The 18332-nt window shown below is 38.5% G+C and overlaps 1 pseudogene across 1 annotated transcript in view; it reads left to right on the forward strand.

Annotated features, from left to right (window-relative positions):
* The first annotated feature begins 1497 nt into the window (after positions 1 to 1497).
* Positions 1498 to 18332, forward strand: part of LOC308431904 (chromobox protein homolog 3-like) — a 34825-nt pseudogene continuing 17990 nt past the window's right edge. The window contains exon 1 of the transcript in view: positions 1498 to 1569. The product of the transcript in view is annotated as a chromobox protein homolog 3-like (transcript). The remainder of the gene's footprint in view (positions 1570 to 18332) is intronic.

Here is an 18332-nt window from a genome sequence, read left to right on the forward strand (position 1 = left end):
GACAAAAATGGAGAAGAGCCTGAAAGAAAGGAGGTCCACTGACAGGCCCAAATTTGGATCCAGCTAAAGGGGAGGCTCCCAGGTCTGACACTATTACTGATGCCATGGTGTGCTGACAGACAGGGGCCTAACATGGCTGCCCTCCAGGAGGCTCAACAAACAGATAAAAGACTCAGATGCAAATACTTACACCAAACCAATGGACAGAAACTGGGGAGCCCTGTGGTGGAACTAGGGAAAAGCTGGAAGAAGCTGAGAACGGGGACCTCCATAGGAAAACCAGCAGTCTCCCCCACAACCCCTTGCAGTGAGATCTCTCAGATACTGAGCCACTAACCAGACAGCATACACCAGCTGATATGAGGCCCCCAACACATGCCACAGAGGACTGCCTGGTCTGCCCCAGTGAGAGAAGACATACCTAACCCTCAAGAGACTTTAGGTCCAGGGAGTGAGGAGGTCTGGAGCTGTTGGGGTTGGGGAGTAGGGACATCCTCTTGGAGACCTGGGAGGAGGTATGGGACAAGGTACAGTCAGAGGGCAGGCTGGGAAAAGATAATGACTGGACTGTAAGAAATGATTAAAGAACTGTTAAAAGCGATGAAGATCGCTCATTTCTATACTGCTCATGCCACCCTCTCAAGATTTCTACTTAACTGACTACATATATCCTTTCCCAGAGCAACTTCACTGAACCGAGAAATCCTTCACCCCAAGGGAGAAGAAATGTCAATAGGATGGAGAGTGTATCGGGGAAGTTCACTTCTGTTTTTAATTAAGGAACCATGAAGGATCTGGTAAGAAGGAGACAAAACACAACACTGAGATTTCTTGATGTCAGTCTAGTAAATATATCTATTCATTTCTGAAGTAGGCCCTCAAACGAGAGGAGTTAGGCCAATCGATGCCGGCCTAAGATTAAGGCAAAATTTTAGATTATTTTCTTCATAAATCCCTACTGAACCAGAGAACGGAAGGAAAAGGCTTTGCATCGCTGAAATGACTCTGCTCACGTTCCGTACACACGTATGTCATGTGGCCTATCCCAGGAGGATGCTGAGTTCACTTGGCGAGCTAGGCTGCCTGGGCACTGTAGTCGGTGTTTCCCCGTACTTCATATATTACTAATTGGCTGTTTAATTTGTTACTACATGCTTCTAGGTCCAGGCTCTCTTAGAATTGGGTATGTTTTCACTTCTCTAGCCTCCATGGATAATTTCCCTCACTTGAGGTCAGCGAAAGCAGAGGAAACCCGTTTAGAAGAAAATTAGTGAGGGTCAGAGAAGATGGCATTGGGTCATCTGGAGGACATCCTGTCCTCTCGTGTTAGCACTCATAAATATTTAACTAGCATTTGAATCTTCCTTTAATCTAAAATTCTAAAACTTTAAATTAGCCACCCCTCCCAGATGGTCTGACACATGTCTGTTTATACTGAACTCTGCAAACAGGGCAGGTTTCTTCCCTACTTTCTAAGAGGGCCAGGCTACCGGCCTGATGCCTCGGCACGTCACCGAGTTCCCCATGCTCACTGCAGACATGCTTGAAGTCCGCATTAATGGTCAGCAGGTAATCGGGTCTTGGTATAAGAATTAAAATAACTATCAACCACAAGACTTAAAGCCATTAAATTATCATTAAGAACAAGAAAGTTTGATGTCGGCAGATGGGATGGATCACCATGTGGGACAGTCTCTGGATGGCCTCTCCTTCAGTCTCTGCTCCATTCTTTGTTCCTGCATTTCCATTAGACAGAAACAATTCTGGGTTAAAATTTTTGAGATGGGTAGATAGCCCTATCCCTGAACCGGGGGCCTTGCTTATCTACTCTATATGGCCTCTACAGGTTCTCTCTTCCCTTTGTTGGGTATTTAGAATAATGTCATCCACGTTGGGTCCTGTGAACCTCTTGCTTCAATGGCATCTGGAACTTTCTAGTGGCTACCCCCAGTCCCCCATCCCTCACTAGTAAATATTTCTGTTCCTGACCCTCTGTTACATCTAATATGGATGTCTCTGGAGAGACTCTACCAGAGACTTACTCATACAAATTAAGGTGTTTGCAGCTAACTATCACACTGAGCAAGGGGACCCAATGGAGGAGTCAGAGAAAAGACGGAAGGAGCTGAAGGCATTTGCAACCCCATAGGAAGAACAACAATCAACCAACCAGACCCTCCAGAGTTCCCAGGGACTAAACCACCTACCAAAGAGCACACGTGGAGGAACCCGTGGCTCCAGCTGCATATATATGGCTTTATCTGGCATCGATAGAAGGGGAGACCCTTGGTCCTGTGGAGGTTTGAAGCCCCAGCATAGGGGAATTTTAAGGCAGGGAGGCTGGAGTGGGTGGGTGGGTGAGCACCCTCATAGAGACAGAGGAGGGGGGATGGAAGGGAGAGTTTGGGGAGGCAAAACTAGAAATGGGGACAATAAATAAAATAACCAAAAAAATCTAGAAAAAAAAAAGAACAAGAAAGTTAAGAAAAATATCTGAATCTGTAAATAAACAAAAAGCTTGATTCGTAGGACTCATCAGGCTATTACATCATTTGCTTCACCCCAATGAACACTGAGGTGCAGAGCCACATTTCACAAGTACTGTCATCAGTGTTGCAGGCAACACACGCGTGTTTCTATCTGAACATGGCTGGACTTTAAGTAAAAACTACCACGTGGCTAGGAGCTTGTAAGATGGCTCAGCAGGTACAAGAGCTACTGCCAAATCTGACAAGTCGAGTTGCTCTTTGACCTCTGTATTTATGATCTGGCATCTGCACACCCACACATAACAAAGAACTGACCATCTATTAAAACCACCATGTATTAAAATTAGCAAATCTTTATCGAGTACACTGGAAATCTTAGCTTTTGAATGCTTAATACAACGTAATGTATTCTGTTGACTTCTTTGAGGCAGGACACTCAAGGCTATGCTGACAGCTTAGGTATTGAAAATAAGGTAATTCTTCGCAGTCACTTAGATAGCAACATTTTCTGAGTACTGTGGTTTAACCTGTGTTACTTCTAATTGAATAAAACCTTGACGAGAATTTGCATGCTGTGAGAAGATGGCCACCATCCCAGTTAAAAAGGCAGATTTACTAAAGTTGAAAATGCACAACAGAGACTATCTCAGCAAGTGAAAAAATAGTACCTTAAGCATATGAAAATTTGTAAGTGCATATAAATGTATGCTATTGTCTATAGAAAAAGAGACAGGCAGAGAAGAAAAGGTATAAAGTTTGTGAATCAGGGAACATATGTGAATGAAATAGGTCTTTTAGGTATATCTCCCAAGTGGAAAAATAAAAATGTCATTCACAAAATTGAGAGTCAAAGCTTCTTTGTTTTCTTTTTTTTTCTTTTTTTTTATATATTTGCATTTCAAATGTTATCCTTTTTCTTGGGTGCTTCCTCTCCCATCCCCCTCCCTCTCCCACTGCTTCTGTGAGGATGCTCCTCACTCCAACCAACCCAATCCCACATCACTACCATACCCTGGCATTCCCCTACAATAGGTCATCAAGCCTTCACAGGACCAAGGGCTTCTCCTCCTATTAATGTCAGACAATGACAACCTCTGCTACATATGCAGCTGGAGCCATGGGTCCCTCCATGTGTATTCTTTGGTTGGTAGTTTAGTCCCTGGGAGCTCTGGGGTGTCTGGTTGGTTGATATTGTTGTTCTTCCTATGGGGTTGCAAATCCCTTCAGCTCCTTCAGTCATTTCTCTAAATCCTCCATTGGGGTCCCCTTGCTTAGTCTGATAGTTAGCTGCAAGCATCTTAATCTGTATCAGTAAGTCTCTGGCAGGGCCTCTCCAGAAACATCCATATCAGGCTCCTGTAAGCACTCCTTGTCATCAGTAATAATGACTGGGTTTGGTACTGCATATGGGCTGGATTCTCAGGTGAAGCAGTCTCTGGATGGCCTTTCCTTCAGTCTCTGCTCTACTCTTTGTCCCTGAATTTCCTCCCATGGGAATTTTATTTCTCCTTCTAAGAAGGACTGATGCATTGATCTTCTTTATTTATCTTCATCTGGTCTGTGAACTGTATCTTAGATAGTCTGAGCTTTTGGGATAATATGCACTTACCAGTGCATACCGTGTGTGTTCTTTTGTGATTGGGTTACTTCACTCAGGATGATAGCCTCTAGTTCTATCCATTTGCCTAATAAAACCATGAAACCTTTGCTTTTTATAACTGAGTGTACTCAATTGTGTAAATGTACCACAATTTCTGTATCCTTTCCTTTGTTGAAGGACATCTGGGTTCTTTCCAGCTTCCTTCTTTCTGGCTATTATGAGGCTGTTATGAACATGGTGGAGCATGTGTCCTTGTTATATGTTGCGTATATACCCAGGAGTGGTATAGCTGGGTCCTCATGCAACACTATGTCCAAATTTCTGAGGAACCAAGAGACTGATTTTCAGAGTAATTGTACCAGCTTGCAATCCCACCAACAACGGAGAAATCCTCTTTTTCCACATCCTCACCAGCATCTGCTGTCACCTGAGTTTTCAATCTTAGCCATTCTGACTGGTGTGAGGAGGAATCTCAGGGTTGTTTTGATTTACATTTTTCTGATGACTAAGGATGATGAACATTTCTTTAGGTGCTTCTCAGCCATTTGATATTCCTTAGTTGAGAATTCATTGTTTAGCTCTGTACCCCATTTTTAATAGGATTATTTGGTTCTCTGGTGTCTAACTTCATGAGTTTTTTGCATGTATTAAATATTAGCACTCTATCAGATGTAGGATTGGCAAAGATCTTTTCCCATTCTGTTGGTTGCTGTTTTGTTCCATTGACAGTGTCCTTTGCCTTAAACCAGCTTTGCAATTTTATGAGGTCCCATTTGCCAATTCTTGATCATAGGGCAAAAGCCATTGGTATTCTGTTCAGAAATTTTTCTTTTGTGCCTGTATGTTTGAGGCTCTTCTCCACTTTCTCTTCTATTAATTTGAGTGTATCTGGTTTTATGTGGAGATTCTTGACCCATTTGAACTCCAGCTTTGCACAGGGAGCTAAGAATGGATCAATATGCATTCTTCTACTTGGTGATCTCCAGTTGGACCAGCACCATTTGTTGAAAATGCTGTCTTCCCCCCCCCCCCAACTGGATGGTTTTAGCTCCTTTGTCAAAGATCAAGTAACCATATGTGTGAGGGTTCATTTCTGGGTCTTCAATTCTTTTCCATTGGTCTACCTGCCTGTCTCTGTACCAATACTGTGGGTTTTTGTTTGTTTGTTTGTTTGTTTGTTTGTTTTTTGTTTTTAACACCATTGCTTTGTAATATAGCTTGGGGTCAGGGATAGTGATTCCCCAAGAAGTTCTTTTATTGTTGAGAATAGTTTTCCATATCCTTGTTTTTTGTTGTTGTAATTTCAAATGAATTTACAAATTGCTCTTTCTAGCTCTTTGAAGAATTAGTTGAAATTTTGATTGGGATTGCATTGAATCTGTAGATTGGTTTTAGCAAGATGGCCATTTTTACTATATTAATCCTGTCAATCTATGATCATCCGTCTTCTGAGATCGTCTTTGGTTTCTTTTTTCAGAGACTTGAAGTTCTTGTCATACAGATCTTTCACATGCTTAGTTAGAGTCACACCAAAGTTTTTAAATATAATTTGTGACTATTGTGTAGGGGATCATTTTCCTAATTTCTTTCTCAGTTTGTTTATCCTTCGAGTAGAGGAAGGAAACTGATTAGTTTGAGCTAATTTTATATCCAGATACATGATCATCTCATTAGATGCTGAGAAAGTTTTTGATAATTCAAGGCTCATACCTAAACATAGTAAAAGCAATACACAGCAAACAAGTACCCAACATCAAACTAAAAGGAGAGAAACTTGAAGCAATTCCACTAATATCAGGGACTAGACAAGGCTTCCCACTCTCTCCCTACCTATGCAATATAGTGCTGGAAGGCCTAGCCAGAGCAATTTGACAAAGAGGTCAAAGTGATACAAATTGAAAAGGAAGAAGTCAAAATATCACTATTTGCAGATGATATGATAGTATACTTAAGTGACCCCAGAAATTCCACCAGAGAACTCTTACAAATTCTTTGTTTAAATGCCAACATTAGTGCGGTTGGTAGCATTTCTTCCTCATTTCTAAGAAACTGCAGTTTCTTGTTTTTCATTTGAGATCATTACAGATTTTGAGCTACGTTTTGAACACACAAAGAGAGCTGAGCATAGTAATGTGAGTGGAGATGAGTGAACAATTTTACTCAGGATATTTTCTAGTTCCATCCATTTGCCTACAAAATTTGTAAAGTTGTCATTTTTTAAAGCTGAGTAGTACTCCATTGTGTAAATGTACCACATATTCTGTATCCATTCTTCCATTGAGGAACATCTGAGTTGTTTCCAGCTTCTAGCTATTATAAATAAGGCTGTTATGAACATAAGTCTTTAATTACAACAAAACCAACAGAAATCCCACATACGCATAGAGCCTGAACAACTAACTCTCTACTCAATGATAGGGAAGTAATCAGGAAAAAATTAAATACTTTCTAAAATTTAACAAAAATAAATGCACATACCCAAACTTATGAGACACAGTAAAAGTAGTGCTAAAAGGGAAATTCATTGCAGCAATTGTCTTCATAAAGAAATTGGGGAGATCCTACACTAGCAACTTAACTGCACATCGGAAAGTTGTAGGACAAAAAGAAGCAAACACACCCAAGAATAGGAGATGGCAGGAAATAACCAAACTTCATAATTTTAAGTTCCATGCTCTACAGAGGAATGTAATGATGTTGAACGGCACCTTGCTCTGACTACTTGAAACACCGAGCATGACCTTGTCTAGTTTATTTATGGCATATGCTTTATCCACTCAAGAGTAACTGATCCTCTTCGTTTTTAGAGTGACTGCCACGGGCATTGTGTTCTCAAGAGGGGTTTCGTTTACTTTATAATAATTCCAAACTGCAAGAACCATGATGCTGGCAACACAGATATGTTAAGACAAGCCAGAAAGTGTGTCCTTTAGATGAGGTGCAATTTTTTTATTTGAAATGTAAATAAAAGAAATTATATTCTTAGTGGCTAAGATCAATATGATTTTGTGGCTAGAGAGATGCCTCGGTGGCTAACAGCATGTGCTGCTTTTGTAGAAGACCCAAAATTTGTTCCTAGAACCCATGCTAGATGGTTCACAGATGTGTGTAACTCCCAATTCAGATAATACAATGCTTTCTTCTGGTCTTCAGAATCTCTCTCTCTCTCTCTCTCTCTCTCTCTCTCTCTCACACACACACACACACACACACACAACTTTAAAAAGAGAAAAGAATAACTCTTCTTCTACTCCTAAAATTATAAGGAAGAATATAGAAATCCATGGTAATTTTTTTGTCATATCTCAAAACTGATAAAGCGTTGGCCATGCTGCTCAGTTAAAATGAAAAGGAAATAAAATTATACATCTATATAGAAAAAAGATAGCATATGTAGGATTTGATAGTATCTGGCTCTTGAGATATGTTATGTTAAATGAGATTTACTGGATTAATTTTTACATTGAAGAATCTGTTTAGTGACGTCATAATGAGAATTATTTCTGTCTGTCATTCTTGCAAAAGTGATGGTTTCAATAAAACGGTATAGAATCAGGCATATGCATGACGAGGGGGCTGGCAATTGTTTTTCTCTTGGTCTTTAGCAAGTGGCTTCTTTAACAAGAAGGAAGCAAGATGAACCCTAGAGCAGCGTTTGCCTAGGTAGTGATCTTTACAATGTTTACAGTTCATACCAGGAGCATGTTACATAATAGTTCTTATGGAAACAAATTGGGAGTACTAGTTTACATAATCAGATTTAAGAGACTTGTTTCTGTATAATAACTGAGCAGTTTTTCTTTCTTGCCCTGGTTGGCTTGCTGGTCGGTACCTTCCAGCAGATTCCAAAGTCACTGTGTGTTTTACAGAACTGCTTTTCTCTCTCGAATATGCACCAAGTCTCTCTAAGCTTTAAGTAGAATTCAGAACATTTTATTAGTCCACTAGGTCACCTGTGAGATGCTATTTTAACAAATGAGAGAGAGAAGGATAGCCTATGAGAGGAGGCTCCTGTCTTAGCTTTAGCCCTCCTTCCTGCCTTCTCCCATCAAGAGACTTTCAGCTTCCTGTGGTCAGATGCTACATTTGTTGAAGATTTATGCATAAAGAACTTAAGCACAATACAAGAGTATTTCACGTTTGGAAGTGTGCTCTTATTCTTATTTGGAGAATTCTACCCATCATAGTAATACACAATAAAAGAAAAATACTACCACCTTTATTTTGGAAAATCAACCTTAAAACCCTTCCTATTTTTCATGTGCCTTTAAAACTTTTGAGCCTGTTCTGTTGCTACACCGTGATCTTTTATTCCTAAGGAGTTACATAATGTTTCTCTCTCTAAACAGGAACAAAAGCAAGAATTGAATAATCTTTTACATATAAAATGAATATTTATGAAAAAGTGGCTACATTTGAAAAATTGCATGTATTTTTATGCCCCTATTTACTGGTTGCCACGGCAACCACCACACTACTTAGTATTTATGTTGTCTAAGATTCGGAACACCTTTTCAGTGAAATAAATATGCCAGAACCATGTACTGTATTTACTTTGGTGTTTAGAAAACTATTTATTTTAATGCATATTTTTTGAGAAAAATAGCAATAAATAATGTAAACTTGAGCCTTATTTAAATAGCACCTTTTCTTGTAGTATGGTTTTAAAATCAAAATATTACATCTATTCTTTTCTTTGTTATCAAAATCAGAATACATAAGAGAAATAACAAAATTTAGAACTCTTGAATCAACCTTGAGATGTTGTCTTTTGATCTTCCCCATTTTTATGACCTAGTTTGATTCATGAAAAATTTCTGAAGCTAGAAACCCAGAGCGTTTAGATGGAATACTCATTGCTGCTTTATAAACAAGAGACCATAAATGACTTGTACTTCCTACTAAAGATAACTTTAGCACCTATGAACAAAAGATTTCTACTTTGTAACTTGAAAGGAAAGGCATGACCACTGCTATTCTCTTAATTATTTAAATCATCCTGCCATGTATGACACATAAATGTAATTTTTTGTGCTACACATCAGGATGAGAGTTATGCAGCACATAGCAGACATGTTTCCTTTCACATGTTGCCTGTGAAGAAAAGCTGGAGAAGCACCGGGGTACTGCCAAGCAGGGAGCAGATTGTCTCTCAGAGTTGTAAACAGGGTGGGGCTACAGCTTCACAGTTGATGTTGACAGTATCTCTGTGGGAAATGTAATTATCAAATGAATTAGAACACGTCTTAGTATTAAGATTATTAATTGTAATTTTAATTGCTTTTTTCAAGATAATTGGATGTTCTCATAGGTATATGGGAAAGGGAACATTGGGCTAATTAGATATTTTGAACTCAGTTATCTTAAAAATACTTAGAATTTTAACATACATGCATATATACATATTCACACATATACAGAATTTCTTAATTAAATGCTTTTCTAAATAGAATTAAAGTAATCTATAATTTACAAGCTCTTGCTGAATATCTCTTGCAATTCTTCTTTGAGTATTGATATCATTTGAAAACAAATAATTATCATTTAAACACTTATATTTTATTGTCAAGTTTAAAATAATTTTTGTTTGCAGTCAACACAGTACCCAGGTCTTATGTTTGTTTAACATGCAGAACACCTTTGAGTGATATCATATGCCAGAATAATGTAGTACTTAAGGAAAACTTATTCTAATGAATATTTTTGGTTAAAAAATAGCATCTTTCTAAAATTAGAGATTTAAGGCAGTTACTCTTCCTGACTGGTAGGTGCTGCTAGGTGGGCTTCAAATATTTCTGGCAATTTTAGAATTTCTTTCCTTTTGCAAAAGCTACCCTATTTGGAAGTATGCAGCAGCTTGGAAGTTCTTTTCTGTTTTTTTATCTTTTAAAAATTCCATATGCCACTATACACTTAAGTATTCACAAAACAAAACAAAGTAAAATTTTATTTCTTGATTGTATTTGGATATATTTTATTTACATTTCAAATGTTATTCTTTTTCCTGAATTCCCCTCCATATCCCCTATCCATCTCCATTTCCCCGGCTTCTATGAGGGTGTTCACCCTCCCACCCTCTATCTCCTTGCCCTGTCATTCTTCTACACAGGGGCTTCTAGCCTTGGCAGGACCAAGGGCTTCTCTTCCCATTGATAGTCAACAATGCCATTCTCTGCTATACATGCAGCTGGAGCCATGGTTCCATCCATGTGTACTCTTTAAATATTTGTTTAATCCCTGAGAGCTCTGGTTGGTTGGTATTGTTGGTCTTATAGGGTTGCATATCCATTCAGCTTCTTCAATCCTTTCTCTAACTCCTCCATTAAAGACCCCTTTCTCAGTTCTATAGTTGGCTGCCAGCATCCACTTCTGTTTTTGTCAGAGCCTCATAGGAAACAGCTATATAAGACTCCTGTCAGCATGCACTTCTTGGTATTCACAATATTGTCTGGGTTTGGTGGCTGTATATGGCTGGATCTCCCTGTGGGACAGTCTCTGGATGGGCTTTCCTTTAGTCTCTGCTCTAAACTTTGTCCCTGTAAGAAGGACTGAAGCATCACACTTTGGTCATCCTTCTTTTAGAGCTACATCTGGTTTGTGGATTGTATCTTGGTTATTCTGAGCTTGTAGGCTAATATCCACTTATTAGAGAGTGCATACCATGGATGTTTTTTGATTGGGTTACCTCACTCAGAATGATTTTTTTTTAAAGATACATCCATTTACCTAAGAATTTCATGAACTCATTGTTCTTAATAGCTGAGTAGTACTTCATGTAAATGTACTACATTTTCTGTATTCACTCCTCTGTTGAAGGATATCTGGGTTCTTTCCAGCTTCTGGCTATTATAAATGAGGCTGCTATAAACATAGTAGAGCATGTGTCCTTGTTGTATGTTAGAGCACCTTTTGGGTATATGCCCAGAAGTGGTATATCTGGGTCCTTTTGTAGCGCTATGTCCAATTTTCAAGAACCACTGGACTGATTTTCACAGTGGTTGTACCAGCCTGCAATCCCACCAACAGTGAAAGAGTGTTCCTCTTTCTCCACATCCTCACTAGCGTCTGCTGTCACCTGTGTTTTTTATCTTAGCCATCCTGACTGGTATGAGGTAGAATCTCAGGGCTGTTTTGACTTGCATTTTTCTGATGACTAAGGATGTTGAATATTTCTATAGGTGCTTCTCAGCCATTCAATATTCCTTAGTTTAGAATTCATTGTTTAGCTCTGTATCCCATTTTTAAAAGGATTATTTGGTTCTCTGAAGTCTAACTTCATGAGTTATTTGCATGTATTAAATATTAGCCCTCTATCAGACGTAGGGTTGGCAAAAATCTTTTCCCATTCTGTTGGTTGCCATTTTGTCCTAATGACAGCGTCCTTTGCCTTACAGAAGCTTTGCAATTTTATAAGGACCCATTTGTCAATTTTTGATCTTAGAACATAAGACATTGGTGTTCTGTTCAGGACATTTTCCCCAATGCCCTTATCTTCTTGGACTTGGTATAGGGCAATAAGAATGGATTGATTTGCATTCTTTTATGTGCTGACCACCAGTTGGACAAGCACCATTTGTTGAAAATGCTATCTTTTTTTACTGGATGGTTTTAGTGTCCTTCCTTATCTTTTTTGATAAATTTTGGTTGAAAATTGATTTTATTAGATATTAGAATGGCTATTCTAGCTTGGTTCTTGTGACCATTTGCTTAGAAAATTGTTTTCCAGTCTTTTACTCTGAGGTAGTCTCTGTCTTTGTCACTGAGGTATGTTTCCTGTATGCAGCCAAATGTTGGTTTATTTCTACTGAATGTTTTAGCTCCTTTGTCAAAGATCAAGTGACCACAGATGTTCATTTCTTGGTCTTTGAGTCTATTCCATTGATCTATCTGCCTCTCTCTGTACCAATACCACACAGTTTTTATCACCATTGCTCTGTAATACAGCTTGAGGTCAGGGATAGTGATTCCCTTAGACATTCTTTTATTGTTGAGAATAGTTTTCCATAAATTTGTTTTTTTGTTATTCCAGATGAATTTGCAAATTGCTCTTTCTAACTCTATGATGAATTGCATTGGGATTTTCATGGGGATTGCAATGAATCTATAGATTGCTTTAGGCAAGATGGCCATTTTTACTATATTAATCCTGTCAATCCATCAGCATGGGAGATCTTTATATTTTCCAAGATCTTCTTCAATTTTTTTTCTTCAGAGATTTGAATTTCTTGTCATACAGATCTTTTACTTGCTTGATTAGAGTCACACCAAGGTATTTTATATTGTTTGGGACTATTGTGAAGGGTGTCAATTCTCTAGTTTCTTTCTCAGCCTGTTTATACTTTGAGTAGAGGAAGGCTACTAATTTATTTTTAATTAATTTTATATCCAGCCATTTTTCTGAAGTTGCTTATCAGCTGTAGGAATTCTCTGGTGGAATTTTTGGGTCACTTAAGTATACTATTATATCATCTGCAAATAGTGATGTTTTGACTTCTTCCTTTCCAGCTTGTATCACTTTGACCCCCTTTTGTTGTCTAATTGCTTTGGCTAGGCCTTCCAGTACTATACTGAACAGGTAGGGAAATATCATGTAATCTCTGACTCTAGTCATATTTCATCTGGCTTCTCTGATCAAACTGGCCAAGCCTTTGAAGATGATGCCATTTTTCTGCTTGTGTCCTTCCTCCACATACGTACTTCCTCCTGCTCTCTGGTAACCATTCTGCTAGAAGTAACATGTAATAGAAATTTAGATATTTCATTCTGGTGCAGAATATAAGAAGGCAAGTGTACCGCTAAGAAATCCTGAGCACAAATAGTATGTGAGCTGACAGCTTCTGAGGCACAAGTGGAGGAGGCATTAGGTCTGAGTAAGGGGGTAAAAAAGGTGGGAAGGTGGACATGGTGGCACAGTCCTGTAACCCAAACACTTAGGAGGATCTTCATGATGTAGAGGTGAGTCCAGGAAACTACTGAGTTCCAAGCCAGCCATGCAAAGTGAGACACTATCTCAGAAAAGTAAAGCAAGTATGAAAATTCAAATTCAAAAGATGTATGAAGTTTCAGAGAAACAGAAGGACTGAGTTTGAAGATCTTTCACACAGCAGAGAATTAGTAACATATTTCATAGCTATAAACAGTAGTGAATTTCATATGCCTTAGCACAAAAATGACAAATAGATGATTGATATGTTAATTAACTTTATTTAGTCATTTACATTTTATGTATTATATTATACTACATAAATATATACATTTATTATTTGTCAGTAAAATAAAGTATGTATGCATAGTAATTATATTAATAGTTTATAAAATAGAGTAAGACAAAACAAGTAGACTATGATAGCATAGACTTTTTATCAATTGATAAAAAGTATTAAGATCATGCCATAACTTTGTCACTTCCAGGTAGACAGATATATTATGTCATTTCCTGGTAATATCTACCAGTTTCCATTTGCCTTAAAATAGTGTGTCCATGAAATGCAAATAAAATCTACTGATTTCCAGCAAGTGAACCGGTCACTAGGTTCCTGGCAAGTATACTTGCAGACTACTGCTGTATTGAATACACTGTCCAGTTGACAGCATATGAACGTGAAAAGCCTCCTCCCAATCTGGAATTTTGCACTAATAATCAGTCATTTCTGTCTATCTAGGGGAATTCAAATAAGCTACAGGGTCCTATGAAATTATGGTATTTTTGATTATCTTAAGAACCTTATCTACTGTGAAGGGATTGCCAGAACCCATATCCCACTCCCGCAATAGGCCTTTACTTCTAGGAGAACTACAGCCAACTGTGGGGTACCCTTCCCCAGTAGATACATTTACAATAAACCCCATACACCTATGGCTCATTGTAGAAGATGTTTTTGATTTTGAGAGCCAGAGAATCAGGAAGTCAGCTGTGAGACAGTGTCTTATGTGTGTGACAGGGACCTATATCGTGAAACTCTAATCAATGGTTGTCCAAACAAGACCTTCCGACATTCTAATACCAACAGGGGAAATGTCATAAGGTCCTATCCCTACATGAAAAGCTATAGACTATCAATGGGTGCTAAGAGAGATAATATTAATTGTTAACAAGGACGATTGCTCCAATCAGTTACTCAGCTATCTACCCCAACACATGCACATGAGCAACACTGAACTGACTCAGAAGGACTTGTGTGAGTATGAGGGGGTGGGAGGAGGTAAGAAATTATGAAGCTTTGCTTTGCTTTAAGGTCCTGTATAGATATGAAATGAAGGCCTTCCTTTTGAAAAAAGAAAACTAGAAACTGCCTATGACAATCTGTAGTCAAGTTAAGCAGCTTCTTTGGCAGATACAGTTTAGAAAGCTATGGGATAACGAAAACCAAAAAAAAAAACCTCTGGAAATGAGTTTTCTGAAAACCATTTCTTCTTGGAAGCCTAATGGGAAGTCTCCATGAAGACTAACTAGTGCTGGGTAACTTTGGTACTTAGCTTCCTACCTTGAAGACTACTGAGCTGTCCCTTGGTAGCTGATACATGACACGCGTGTTGTGCAACACACACTGCCTTATGAGCCAGCTACTATTTTTCATTTCCACTTTGCAGCCAAAGAAACCAAAAAACAGAGACTATGTGACTGGTCCTAAGTGACACAGAACGTGTGAAACCAGGATGCAAACCCACATACTTGCCTGCCGGAGTCCAGGCTCACAACCACGGTGTACTCAGAGGGTTTTGTAAAGCAAAGGCAGAGCTAACTTTGGGATAAGCCTAAGAGGGGGCTTCATATTTATGTAAAATGATTAATGAGGAAGTTTAAAAATGGGTTTTCAAAGTGTCAATGGATAAACTATGCATGTATTAATAAAACATAAGGCAATGCCTTTATCTGTACTCTGTTAAAGTCCCATAGTATTTAGTGTCAAATTAAAATTAACACATTTTTATTTCTTTAATTTCTAATTAACAATTAGTTCTCATTTAATTAGTAACATACTGGAATGTTATTTGAAGTCTCATTGTATTCTGCATACTCTACTTAACCTGTGAATATGCTCTACTTTTAGTGAAGATGACACTGTTTTTATAGTAACAGTGCAGAAGAAATACTGCCTTTAATAATGATAATGACTTCACACTTACATTACTCATTCCACTAACGGCATGTTGAAACCAGTCTATGGACAAAAACTATACCTATCACTGAAATTATTACCTTTTTTTAAACTGAAAATTAGGATTATCATAGGTGTAAGGAAAGTGTAAAACTACTGTGGTATTCCAAGAGATAACTTCGCATAATTAGGTATATTTTTTTAACATAATTGGACTATAATACTAAACACTTCAAGACAATTGAGGTTTCATTCTGCAAGATTACTTTCTCTCAGATAGAATTTTGCCTTGAGCTGCAAAGGCTGACTTCTCCAGTTTAGGAGGGCTCAATCTGTGAAAGAATTGGAGAGGACAGTACATCTTAAGGGAACTTCTGTCTTCTAACTATGGAAGTTAGGAAGAGAGAAGACCAGTTCCTTCTTGTTTTGTAGAGTGCTGGGCAAAGTAAAGCCCCCCTCCTTTTTCTGTTTTTTAAAATATTTTTAATTGGATATTCTCTGTATGTATATTTCAATGTTACCCCCCATATACATCTCCCTCCCCCTCCACTTGCTTCCATGAAGGTGCTCCCTCTCCCAACCACCTTCTCCCACCTCAGCACCTTGGAATTCCCCTATACTGGGAAAATGAGCCTTCACTGGACTAAAGTCCTCTTCTCCCATTGATGCCAGACAATGCTATCCTCTGCTACATATGCAACTGGAGCCATGGGTCTCTCCATGTGTGCTCATTGGTTGGTGTTTTAGTCCCTGGGAGCTCTGGAGGGTTTGTTTGGTTGATAATGTTGTTCTTCCCATGGGACTGCAAACTCTTTCAGCTCCTTCAGACCTTTCTCTACCTCCTTCATTGTGGTCCCTGTGTTCAGTCTAATGGTTAGCTGCAAGCATCCTCAGCTGTATCTGTATGACTATAGTAGAGCCTCTGCGGGGGCATCTATATCTGGCTCCTATCAGTGAGCACTTCATGGCATCATCAATAGTGCTTGAGTTTTGTGGCTGCATATAGGGTGGATCCCTAGGTGAAGCAGTCTCTGAGCAATCTTTTCCTCAATCCCTGCTCCTCTATTTGCCCCTGTATTTCCTTCGGAGTGTGCGTTGTTCTCCTTTCTAAGAAGGACGGAAGCATCTACATTCTGGCCTTCCTTCTTTTAGAGCTTCATAAGGTCTGTGAATTGTTTCTTGGGTATTCTGAGCTTTTGGGCTAGTATCCACTTATCAGTGACTGCATTCCATTCTGTTGGTGATGCTTTTGTTTATGACTCCTGATCTCTTTCCTAGGTTTTCTATCTCCAGTGTTGTCTTCCTTTTTGTCTTCTTTATTGTTTCCACCTCTGGTTTTAGATCCTGGATGATTTTGTTCAATTTCTTCATCTGTTTGTTTGTGTTTTCATGTGTGTCTCCTAGGGTTTGTCCTTGTTTACCTGTGTTCTCCTGTATTTATCTAAAAAAGGTTTCCACATTCTTCTCAAGGCCCTCATCATCGGCATGAGGCATGATTTTAAGTCCAAATATGTTTTTTCTGGTGTGTTGTGATATACACTACTTGCTGTGGTGGGAGTGCTGGGTTCTGATGTTGCTAGATTGTCTTGGTTTCTGTTGCTTAGAGTCTTGTGTATTTGGGTTACCTCACTCAGGATGATAGCTTCTAGTTCCATCCATTTGCCTAGGAATTTCATAAAGTCATTGTTTCTTCTTCCATTTTTATTTAATAAATTTAGCTTTATTGTGGAATACTTTTTCTTTTTTTATTAGATACTTAGATATTTATTTGTATTTACATTTGAGATGTTATTCCTTTACCTCCCTCCCCCTCCATTTGCCTTCACAAAGGTACACTCCCTTCTGATCCCCCTCTCCACCCCATTGCCTTGGCATTCCCCTACATTGGGAAAACGTGCCCTCTCTGGAATAAAAGCCTCTTCTCACATTGATGCCAGACACTGCTCTCTTCAGCTACATATGCAACTGGAGCCATAGGTCTCTCAATGTGTGCACAAAGGTTGGTGTTTTAGTTCTTGAGAGCTCTGGAGGGTTTGGTTGGTTGATAATGTTGTTCCTCCCAGGAGGTTGCAACCCCCTTCAACACCTTAGGTCCTAGCAAAAGCTTTCTTCCTATATAATTACATGTGAAAATGTGGAAAGGCAAGAAGCTTAACTCACACTTTTTTTTAAAAGCAGCCCATTTTTCTAATACTACTATTAATAACCTACTTGAAATGGGAAATTCTTCCTGGCCTGATCAACTTCTAAAAGTCTCACCTCTTAATACTGTTACTGAGGCAATTTAATTTCAATGGGAGTCTGTCAAGGGTCAAACATTCAAACCATCACACCAATTTTGATTATATCACATCTATTATCTGGCTGGCTTACTGGATCATGAGGCCAGAAATTTAGCCTGACTCCAGGTTCAGCTGAAAATACCTTCACATTAACCACTGATGTCTCTGCATAGCGAAAGAGGCTCATCAAAAACCATCACTCAGTTCCTTCAAAGCTGTGCATGCCTGGAGTGCCTGTTGCTGGACCATCAAATCAGAAGGTGGCTCATTGTGCCAGTGTTGTAAGGCTAACTAACCATGTCCCCATTCTACGTCAAAGTCTCACTGCCAAGAGTAGTCATGCTGAGATAAATTTATAGATTGGAAACCTATTATATTATTAATTTTTAGGTTAGTATAGAAAGTAAAAGGTTTCTATATGTCATTTGAATATAGTATAGATCAAAATGCCCTATTATATACAATTCACAGTGAATGTACATTTGGAAATCAGAACTCACAGCAGTCAGTTGTCCGTAATGGTCATCAAAGCTGCATTGTTTTTTGTTTCTTTGTTTGTTTGTTTTTAATTGTAAAACTTTATGTTAAAAAACAGAGATAAATGTACAGACTTTAAAAGCATTTTTACATCAAAGTATATGAATACATTTTTGTCAGTACTTGATTTTTTTAAAGGTTTAATAGTATGCATTAAAATCTTACTAGTTACAATGAGCATAAAGTACAGGGAAAACAAGATGTAACCTGGAAATAGTCAAAGTTTTCTTGGTGTGTAAAGATTAAGCATAATGATTTTTCATTTTTTTTTTGGCCTTTATTTTTCTTGAACTTCATAGAGTCTGTAAGTCGTTTCTGGGGTGTT

This window comes from Micromys minutus (genome assembly GCF_963924665.1).
Source record: "Micromys minutus genome assembly, chromosome: 17".
Lineage (NCBI taxonomy): Eukaryota > Metazoa > Chordata > Mammalia > Rodentia > Muridae > Micromys > Micromys minutus.